Here is an 8,346-nt window from a genome sequence, read left to right as displayed (position 1 = left end):
AGGATGTAAAATCAACAGCAAAAAAAAAAAAAAAATAACCTGAAAGTAAAGAATATCACATGGGATAAAATAATGTTGAGTATTTGTTTCTGCTAGTTTTAATTATAGATGAAGTATTTTGTTAATAGAATGTGCTTATTTTTCCAACAGTAATTTACTTATTCTTTATCACTTTCAGGACTATTTTGTTTTCATGGCAGCAAGACATTCAGTGTTCCTAACTGAGTAAGCATAGCAAGGGTAAAAAGTGACATTTAGTTGTAGATCAGGATAGTGGTGTTTTCTCTAGGTAGGGAAGTAGGGGTGTGTTGTGCTACTACACAATCTCAGCTAGAGCTATTTGCCTTTTTTCAGGTTTACAGTGGATGACATTTAATGACGCATTGTCAGGTTACATCACATTGTTGTCAGAATTGGAGCTTTTATGCTCCCTGCCTCAGGAGGAATATCTCCATGGCATTTCAGAAGCATACAACAGAATGAGGAACAATGGACAGAAAAGAACAGGACAGGTTCTCAGTCACATTAAAAGAAGGAAATGCTCAAGAGCTGAGGCCATGCCACAGAGAGAAAATATAATGACATTGCATGTCAAAGTGTCCTGTGTGTTTCTGCTACCACAAGCTTGGAGTTCATAAGCCTTAAAGTGACTTGAGTTCATGAAGTATTCCTGCATAAGAACACCCAGATAACTTCCACAATAGATTCAGAATAATTTTTATGTTTCTTGTCTCATATATTGCATAAATATTCTGTTGAGAAACAGGGTTCACTTCAGCCACAAAATGATGTTCACATTAAAATCTTAAATTAGGTTATTTAATAACACAGTACTATTATATAGGTAGGCCTGCTTGAAGGTAATGAAGGGTTTTCCCTAAGGAGTTATTCCTTTCATTTGCTTTGGAATGGCAGAATTATTTTTAAGCTTAAAAGATTTTGTGCATAGAAAGTATTTCTTCAGTTTGAAGTCAGACCTGAAAGCAGGTTTTTTGGTTGGCATGACCATAAGCTTTTCTGATTTTTCCCCCAGTCGGGATTAGATTAATAATAAATTTACAATCTTTTCCTCTTTCTTCTAGAAAGGCTGTTAATTGAAAAAAAAAAAAAAAAAAAGCAGTTCAAAATCCAGTGGAATTGATACTGTGTTCTTTCATCTTTTTTCCTTTTTTCTTGCTCCTGAAAACTTTTCCCTTCTATAAAAGAAAAAGAAAGGAAAAAAAAAAAAGAAAAAAAGCAGTAAAAGGTAGAAAAGTGGTAAGGGGAGGTTTATTTAGAAATAATATTATTCCCTGTATTGTATCATTCTGTCACTGCTCATTGCAAGGAGATTGGGAGATTGTACTACATGTGTGGTAAAATAGGCATGCAGTAGGGAAAGGGGTACTATCCAGAGGGACACTGATAGATGTGATAGACTGATAGACACTGAGACCTGATTGTGAGTCAGGTCCCTGAGAAGGTTCTCTCATGAAGCTGAAGAAAGCCTAGTGCAAGGTCCGTCACCTTGATCAGGGCAATTGCAAACATAATACAGGCTGATGAGAAGAACATGACCCAGCCATGGGCACTCCCAGTGCAGAAAGCCAGTTGTACCCTGGGCTACATGCAAGCAGCATGGGCAGCAGGGTCAGGGAGGGGATTCTGCCCCTAGGCTCTGCCCCTGCACCTGAGTACTGTAAGTAGCTCTGGGTTCCTCAGAATGAAAAGGACATGGCCCTATTCAAGTGAGTCCAGAGGAGGGCCACGAACATGATCTGAAGGCTAGAGCACCTCTCCTGTGAAGACAAACTGCAAGACCTGGTGTTGTTCAGCTAGAGAAAAGAAGGGTTTAGGAAGACCCTATAGCAGCTTCCCAGTACCTGAAGGGGGCCTACAAGAAAGCCAGAGAAGGAAGCCCATGGAATTGTTCGAGGCCAGGTCAGATGGGGCTTTGAGCAACCTGATCTATCAGCAGGGTGGTTTAAAGTAGGTGACCTCCAAAGGTCCTTCCTAACTCAAACTACTTTATTATACTATAAAATTCTGATATATTGCAACCTTACATTCACCTCTTTATTTTTTCTTTGATTTACTTAAATGGAGATTTACATTGCTGTTTTCCACACTTCGGTATGCTAAATGCTTTCCACATGGAATGAAAATATCTCTCTACATTTCAGTACACAACTTCATTTAAAATTTTAAATCTTTAAAATTTGCGTGCCTTTGCTTTTCGGCAGGGGACTTCAATAGTAATTTGGCAGAAAAATCTCTGATTATGGTATTTGGCTAAACACATTTCTTTCTCTTCTTTGGCCTATTCCTGCTCTAGAGTTGGCTGGTTAGGATAACTCATTTGTGGAATGCATGGTGCATATGTCAAAATTCATCATGTTATCCATTGAGTTGCTATGTTCCCCCTAACTTTGCTGCTCCAGTAAAATTAGTGTTGTCTTTCTGGAGTCACGTTTCCAGTAAAAAAAAATGTAAATGCACAAAACTATGTGTTAAAGTGAACATTGATTAATTTTCATAGTTATTGATGGGGATCCTTAGATGAAATCTAAATATTTAGATTCCCTTATTTAATAGAAGATAGGATTTAATTTGGTTATTGGTTGGGGTTTTTAGGAGTCAATGTTCTATGATGACTATCCTTTCCAAAAAGTGGTTTAAGAATCCCTGGTCTCCTCAAATTTCTTATTGGCTTTCAGGATTTTGGCTCCTGGGGCTACAGTGGACTCTCTGGAAGTTCTGAGTGACCTGGATCCTTCTTGAAAAACCAGAAGAATTAAAGTTCCTGCAACAGATCTTCCTAATCGTTACTAGGATATATCTATAGACTAGATTCTATGAAACGCACACACAGACATACACAACGAAAATATTCCGACAAATTGGATCAAAATTGTAAAATACTGAAATAAATCCCTTGCAGACTAGAAACACCACATTTCATCTATGTCTGTATTGGAAGACTAGTTTAATGGATGGGTAATCTCACTGCTAGATGAAATTCAATTTCTTTTTTTTCTAGTGAGCTGTTACAAATTGCAGTTAGGGAAAAATAATGTTTTGTTTAACAATGTTTAATATTGACCCTGTAAGACATTCTAACCCAATTATTCTAACAAAATGTGAAATGTATATGCCAGCAGCATGGACTAATTTTGCAAAAGTAACCCATCCAAACAATTTTGCAGTTTAACTGAGGGTAGTAATAGTCCAGGTTCAAAATTAAGGAGTATTAGGGCAAGATAGGCCTTTCAGAGCAAGCATGGGAACAGCAGGATTATTTGAGAAGAAAGAAAAAAAACCTTCATGGAACCTAATATTGAATTTTTTTTTTTTCGTCATTGGGCTGGGCTCCAAGTGCTATTCAAGAAAGTCAGAAAGCTATTATAAACTTGTAAATTTTGTTCTCATTTATCTAGTATTTCTTGCTCCAAATTTAATGCTGAAAACACACCATCCACCAGCCAGTATGTTAAAAATACAACATGTACAGGATGTGAGATCACTCTCCTTATGAAATCTCCACATGGTCACATAAAAAAATGCACTCTTTGAGGCAACTAGAATGTTGCAAGATACAGAGAATCAGAATAACTATTTATAGATTTTAATGAAGTGTGAGACAGCAGCATTTAAAAGAGAGATTTTTAATCCAAAACCCAGAGAACACTTCCATGATTTATGGCCGAAATCCAGTTTGCATGAGCCAAGCCAAGTAACTTGGAAGAGGACTTTTTCTACCTAAACTGAAAGAAGTACTTCTTGGGCATACAGAGCTGGATGTACTAACCATGTGTAGCTGGATGTAGTGTGGTCTGACTTGGCCCAGAGGGGGAACCATCACTGCCCTGCAGATGTCTTTGAGAGTATTTTATTCCTTGATGCACCAAGCTATCGGGGTACACCCAAAGCACGCAGTTTAGCTGCTGTGTTAGAAGGAATTATCAGGCCACCTGGATTTTAATTACATGCTCCACTGCATGGCAGAGTCCCCACCCATAAAGCACACATATTCAAAAATAATGCAACTGCAATTGTCAGTCTATATTTGTAAGGGGCATCATGTGTATGACCAACCTTACTGCCATCATTTGTTGTGTTAGCAGACAGGTGGAGAGCAGCAGTGACTTTTTACGTTCACTGTAGCTTTTCAGAATGGTCTCTTTCATTCTCATAACCACAGACTGGTACAGACTGGATGAATGGACTACTGGGGAGTTTAAAAATGGCAGGTTCATTGTGCTCAAAGGTTAGTGCTGACAGCTGAAAGGTTGGTTACAAATGCCATCAGGCATTTGACAGGGACTGATCCTGAAACCAACACCTTTAAAATCTTTATCAATGGCTGTAGTTCCTTGGCAGACTCATCTGTGTGGAGAAGATGATAAACTAGAGAGCAGTGCTGTTTAAAGGGACCAACTAAGGCCAAAGAGAATTCAAGGCTATTATCTAAAGAGAAGACAGGAATCACAAAATTCAATAACACTTGCAGTCATGTCCATGTGATGAACAAATTCAATACACCCAGATGACAGCTGGAGAGGGATTTTGAAGAAAAAGTTTTGAGGGTCCTAGTGGACAACAAGTTGGAAGGTGGGTCAGCAGTCAGTCCTGGCAGTAATGAGGGCCAACTGCATACTAAGTTGCACTGTTGCAAAGTGCAGGAAGTAGGTTTAAGGAAGTGGCTGTTTGCCTCTATTCAGTATTCATAAACTTCAAATGGATTATTATTCCAAGTTTTGTGCCTCCCAGTTCAAACAAGATATTGACAAATTTTAAGATGCCCACCAAGATAACTGGGGAACTGGAGCACATTTAGTTGGAGAGACTGAGAGTATTGGGTTTGCGAAACATGTGTAGCGAGAGCCAGGCATGCCAGGAAGCAGAAGTATGCAGCAACAGGATGAAAGGTAGCAGGCTTAAGTTAAAGCAAGGGAAAAAGAAAAAAATTCCATTGTGGCACTTCTAACCTAAGAAATGTAGAGACTTGTCTGACAAGGTTTTGATTAACACTATATACCATTGATTTTTTACTTTTAGCAGGAGATGGGACTGTGTGACCACCAGAAGTGCCTTCCAATCAGTGTTTTCTGTGATTATGCATTGCAGCACCCTCAAACCACACTCCTGGTGCTAAAGCCAGTGGCTGTCTGGATGAACCAAAATTTTGATAGTATCAGTATTTCCCCATCTTCATCTGCCATATCCATCTCACAGACTTTCATAGTTCATGTGCTACTACCACTTGCATGCTGCTACCAACTTCAGCACTGCAACTGCTCCTACCAGCTAAGATCTGGTTTTCACAAACAGACAGGACCATAAATTATGTAATTTCATCCTTTGACAATCTCTATACACAAGTACAGCCATTACCTGCCCAGCATATAATCCTTCCACCTGGGATACTCATTTCTGAGCAGACACTTGCACAACTATATTGTACAGAACTTACAGACTTAAAATCAAAAAGCCCTGAAACTAGAATTCTTCATTTACCTGTAAGTTGTACCTTGAATTCCAGTTGCAATTATTTGCTCTTCTCTCTTAGCCTTGACTGCTTTTTCTCACCTTTGCTTGAGTGTCAACACTTACAAAAGACTAGGCTAGGACATGACCTAGACAGCTTGCACAGGATTAACATGCTCTGAGGGTTAAGACTAATTAAATCTGTAGATGCATCTCAAAACAGAGCCCATAACATGTACCTCTGAGAGTCATCTTTTTTGGGAAATAAAATGTTTGTGGTACCACAGTCCACCCAGAGCTGGAGCGTGGCTGTAATTTTCTTATTTTTCTCTTTACCCTGGTGAAATCAAGTACAATCTGCAAGCCACTAGCACGGTACTACATCATGTAGTACAGCTACATTATGTCAATAAAAATCCTCCCTTTGTTACAGTTTGTTTGTTTCAGCTGGTCCTCTGCCCTTTATAACTGTGAGGAGGTGTAATGGGGCTTCTCTACTCTGATTACATTCAGTAGAAAGTGCTATGAGAGAGATACTGTAGTAGCATGGCATATATCTTTGGTACATATGCACTTCCTATTTTTACTGATAGATGTTTAATAAATTATGTCTTTCTGAGTATGTCAAGTGCTATTTTAGGCTTTATTCTCTTTCCTCCAAATTGAACAAAAAGCCTATTTTTTTTCCTTACAGCTAAATTCTCTGACTTGTGTTCTAGACATCTAAACAGTAAGATGATACAGAATGTGAAAAAACAAAACAAAACAACCCAACAAACAAACAAACAAAAAACAAACAAAAAACCCCCAGAAAGGTGGGGGAAAAAATGCACACACACACACACACATACACACACACATTATTCTATAACATTGGTTTTAGTCTGAAAAGCACTATCTTCCAAGGTGGGTTTTGATCTTGTTAGACTGAATTTTTCTTCAGTTGGTAGCTCTAGCACAAAATTTTTGGCCTTGTGGTAATTCACCACTAAAAGTCTGCTGGCAATATTCATTACACACTTCCAGATTCTATGTCAAAATTCTTATCTACATTTCTGTAGTTTTATGGCTGACCCTAGACAGTCAACAATATGAACAAACTGTTGTGTCACGTATGCTAACATATTTTAATCTCAAAGGCATTTAAGCCGAAAAAATTAATCTGAAAAATATTAAAGGAAGTGATTTTTCTTAAGGGTGTAGCTGATTTATTTGGCTTCAAAAATGAAACCTTATCATCGGTATTAAGCATATAGAAAGGTATTATTCTGAAATATGGGAAAAATCTAAACTAAGCTGATTATCATGTGATTTGTCACTGTGGGTTTTATGGTATTTTTTTAAAAGCAATCTCTAAAGTCAGGCAGTGTCACCCATTTCAAATATAAGAGAAAATTACTTTCTGGCCTTGAAGCAGTTGTGAAGGCAAAAATTGTCAAATTAAAAATGTTAAAATTTATTTGTCATAGCAACTGTTAAACATGCTTATTGGTGCATGCAGTATAGGAGCATTAATTTTAAAAATGCAGGGTTTTTTCTTCATTTTACTTAAAATCCTGCAGTCTGTAATCATCAATAATCTGGGATTATACCTATATTGGATTATCCAACAAGCTCTCTGGGTATGGAATTTAATTTTTTCTTTTAAATTCTTATGTCTTATTTAAAATGATGCTGTTAAAAAAACCACACAAATTAGTCAGCATCACTCTGAAAATGGAACTTAAACTTGTATTTTACTTGAGAAATTGAAATGGAAATTAAACTTTTATTTTACTAAAGTATTTTTAAGGATTTTAAGTATGTTTAAAGATTAAAAACTTTTAGTCTAAACCTTTGAACATAGTAGGAATACTGTACATCTAAGTGAACTTCTAATGAATGGCCCATTTTCAGATTTTAGATAAAAATATTTCTGATTTTGCTACATCAGTTAAACCCTAGGATGTCCTTATTCATTCTAATAATCTGAACAATATAATTAATTTACTATAAAATGAACCCTTGCAAGTACTATATAAAAGAATATTTTCCTCTGCATTTCTTGACCTTGTTAATTTGCTTTTGATTTTAAAGTTATCCATTAAAAAAATCATCAAGACTTTAACAAGAAAGCAACAAAGTAGTATGATCCATTTTAAGAAAAAAAATGGAATTTTACTATGACAGACATTTTCTTACTGCTCAGATAAAGCAGTAAAAATCTAGGACAAATCACAATAAGAACTAAAGATTCTAGTCCAATCCTCTCTCATCAGAGAATTTATACATACCAACAACAAACAAGTACTTTCAATATTTGTGTTCAATATTCAATTTTAATGTTAGTGCTGAGATTTTTATGTAAAATTTCCAGAGCAAATTTAATCTGAAATAATCACACTTTATCCTTCCAACAACTTGAGCGTGCAAGTCCATTGACTGTGTATCAAGAACTATACCCATAGCATTATTTGAAGAGCAATGAAGTTGAGTGAGGGTCTAGAGAGGTTTAGATTAGATATTAGATATTAGAAAAGAATTCTTTACTGCAGTGGTGGTCCAGCATTGGAACAAGCTTCTCAGAGAAGTAGTGTAATCACCTGCCTAGAAGTGTTTCAAAGGTGTGTAGCTGGGGTGCTTTGGTACATGGTCTGACCACAGTGGAAGACAGTCCAGTCTTCGTGTGTATGTCACACACATTCTCTGGGGTGGGAGGGAGCTGTAATGATAGGGATTGACATTGGTAAATTTCTGCATGCAATAGGGTGGTAAAATGTTGCTGGATGTTGGGCAAACTAGACCAATTGTCTCCAGATGTTGCAGACAGCTTCCGTATGGATCCTCCCCCTGCCAGAGTAAGCCCAGGCTGCCTTTTAAGAGCAACAGACACCACTATTT

Source organism: Chamaea fasciata, unplaced genomic scaffold (assembly GCF_029207755.1).
Source record: "Chamaea fasciata isolate MVZ Bird 193981 ecotype frontalis unplaced genomic scaffold, bChaFas1.0.hap1 SCAF_4, whole genome shotgun sequence".
NCBI classification, from domain to species: Eukaryota; Metazoa; Chordata; class Aves; order Passeriformes; family Sylviidae; genus Chamaea; species Chamaea fasciata.
The sequence above is the reverse complement of the archived record's forward strand: the minus strand, read 5'-3'. Positions refer to the sequence as shown.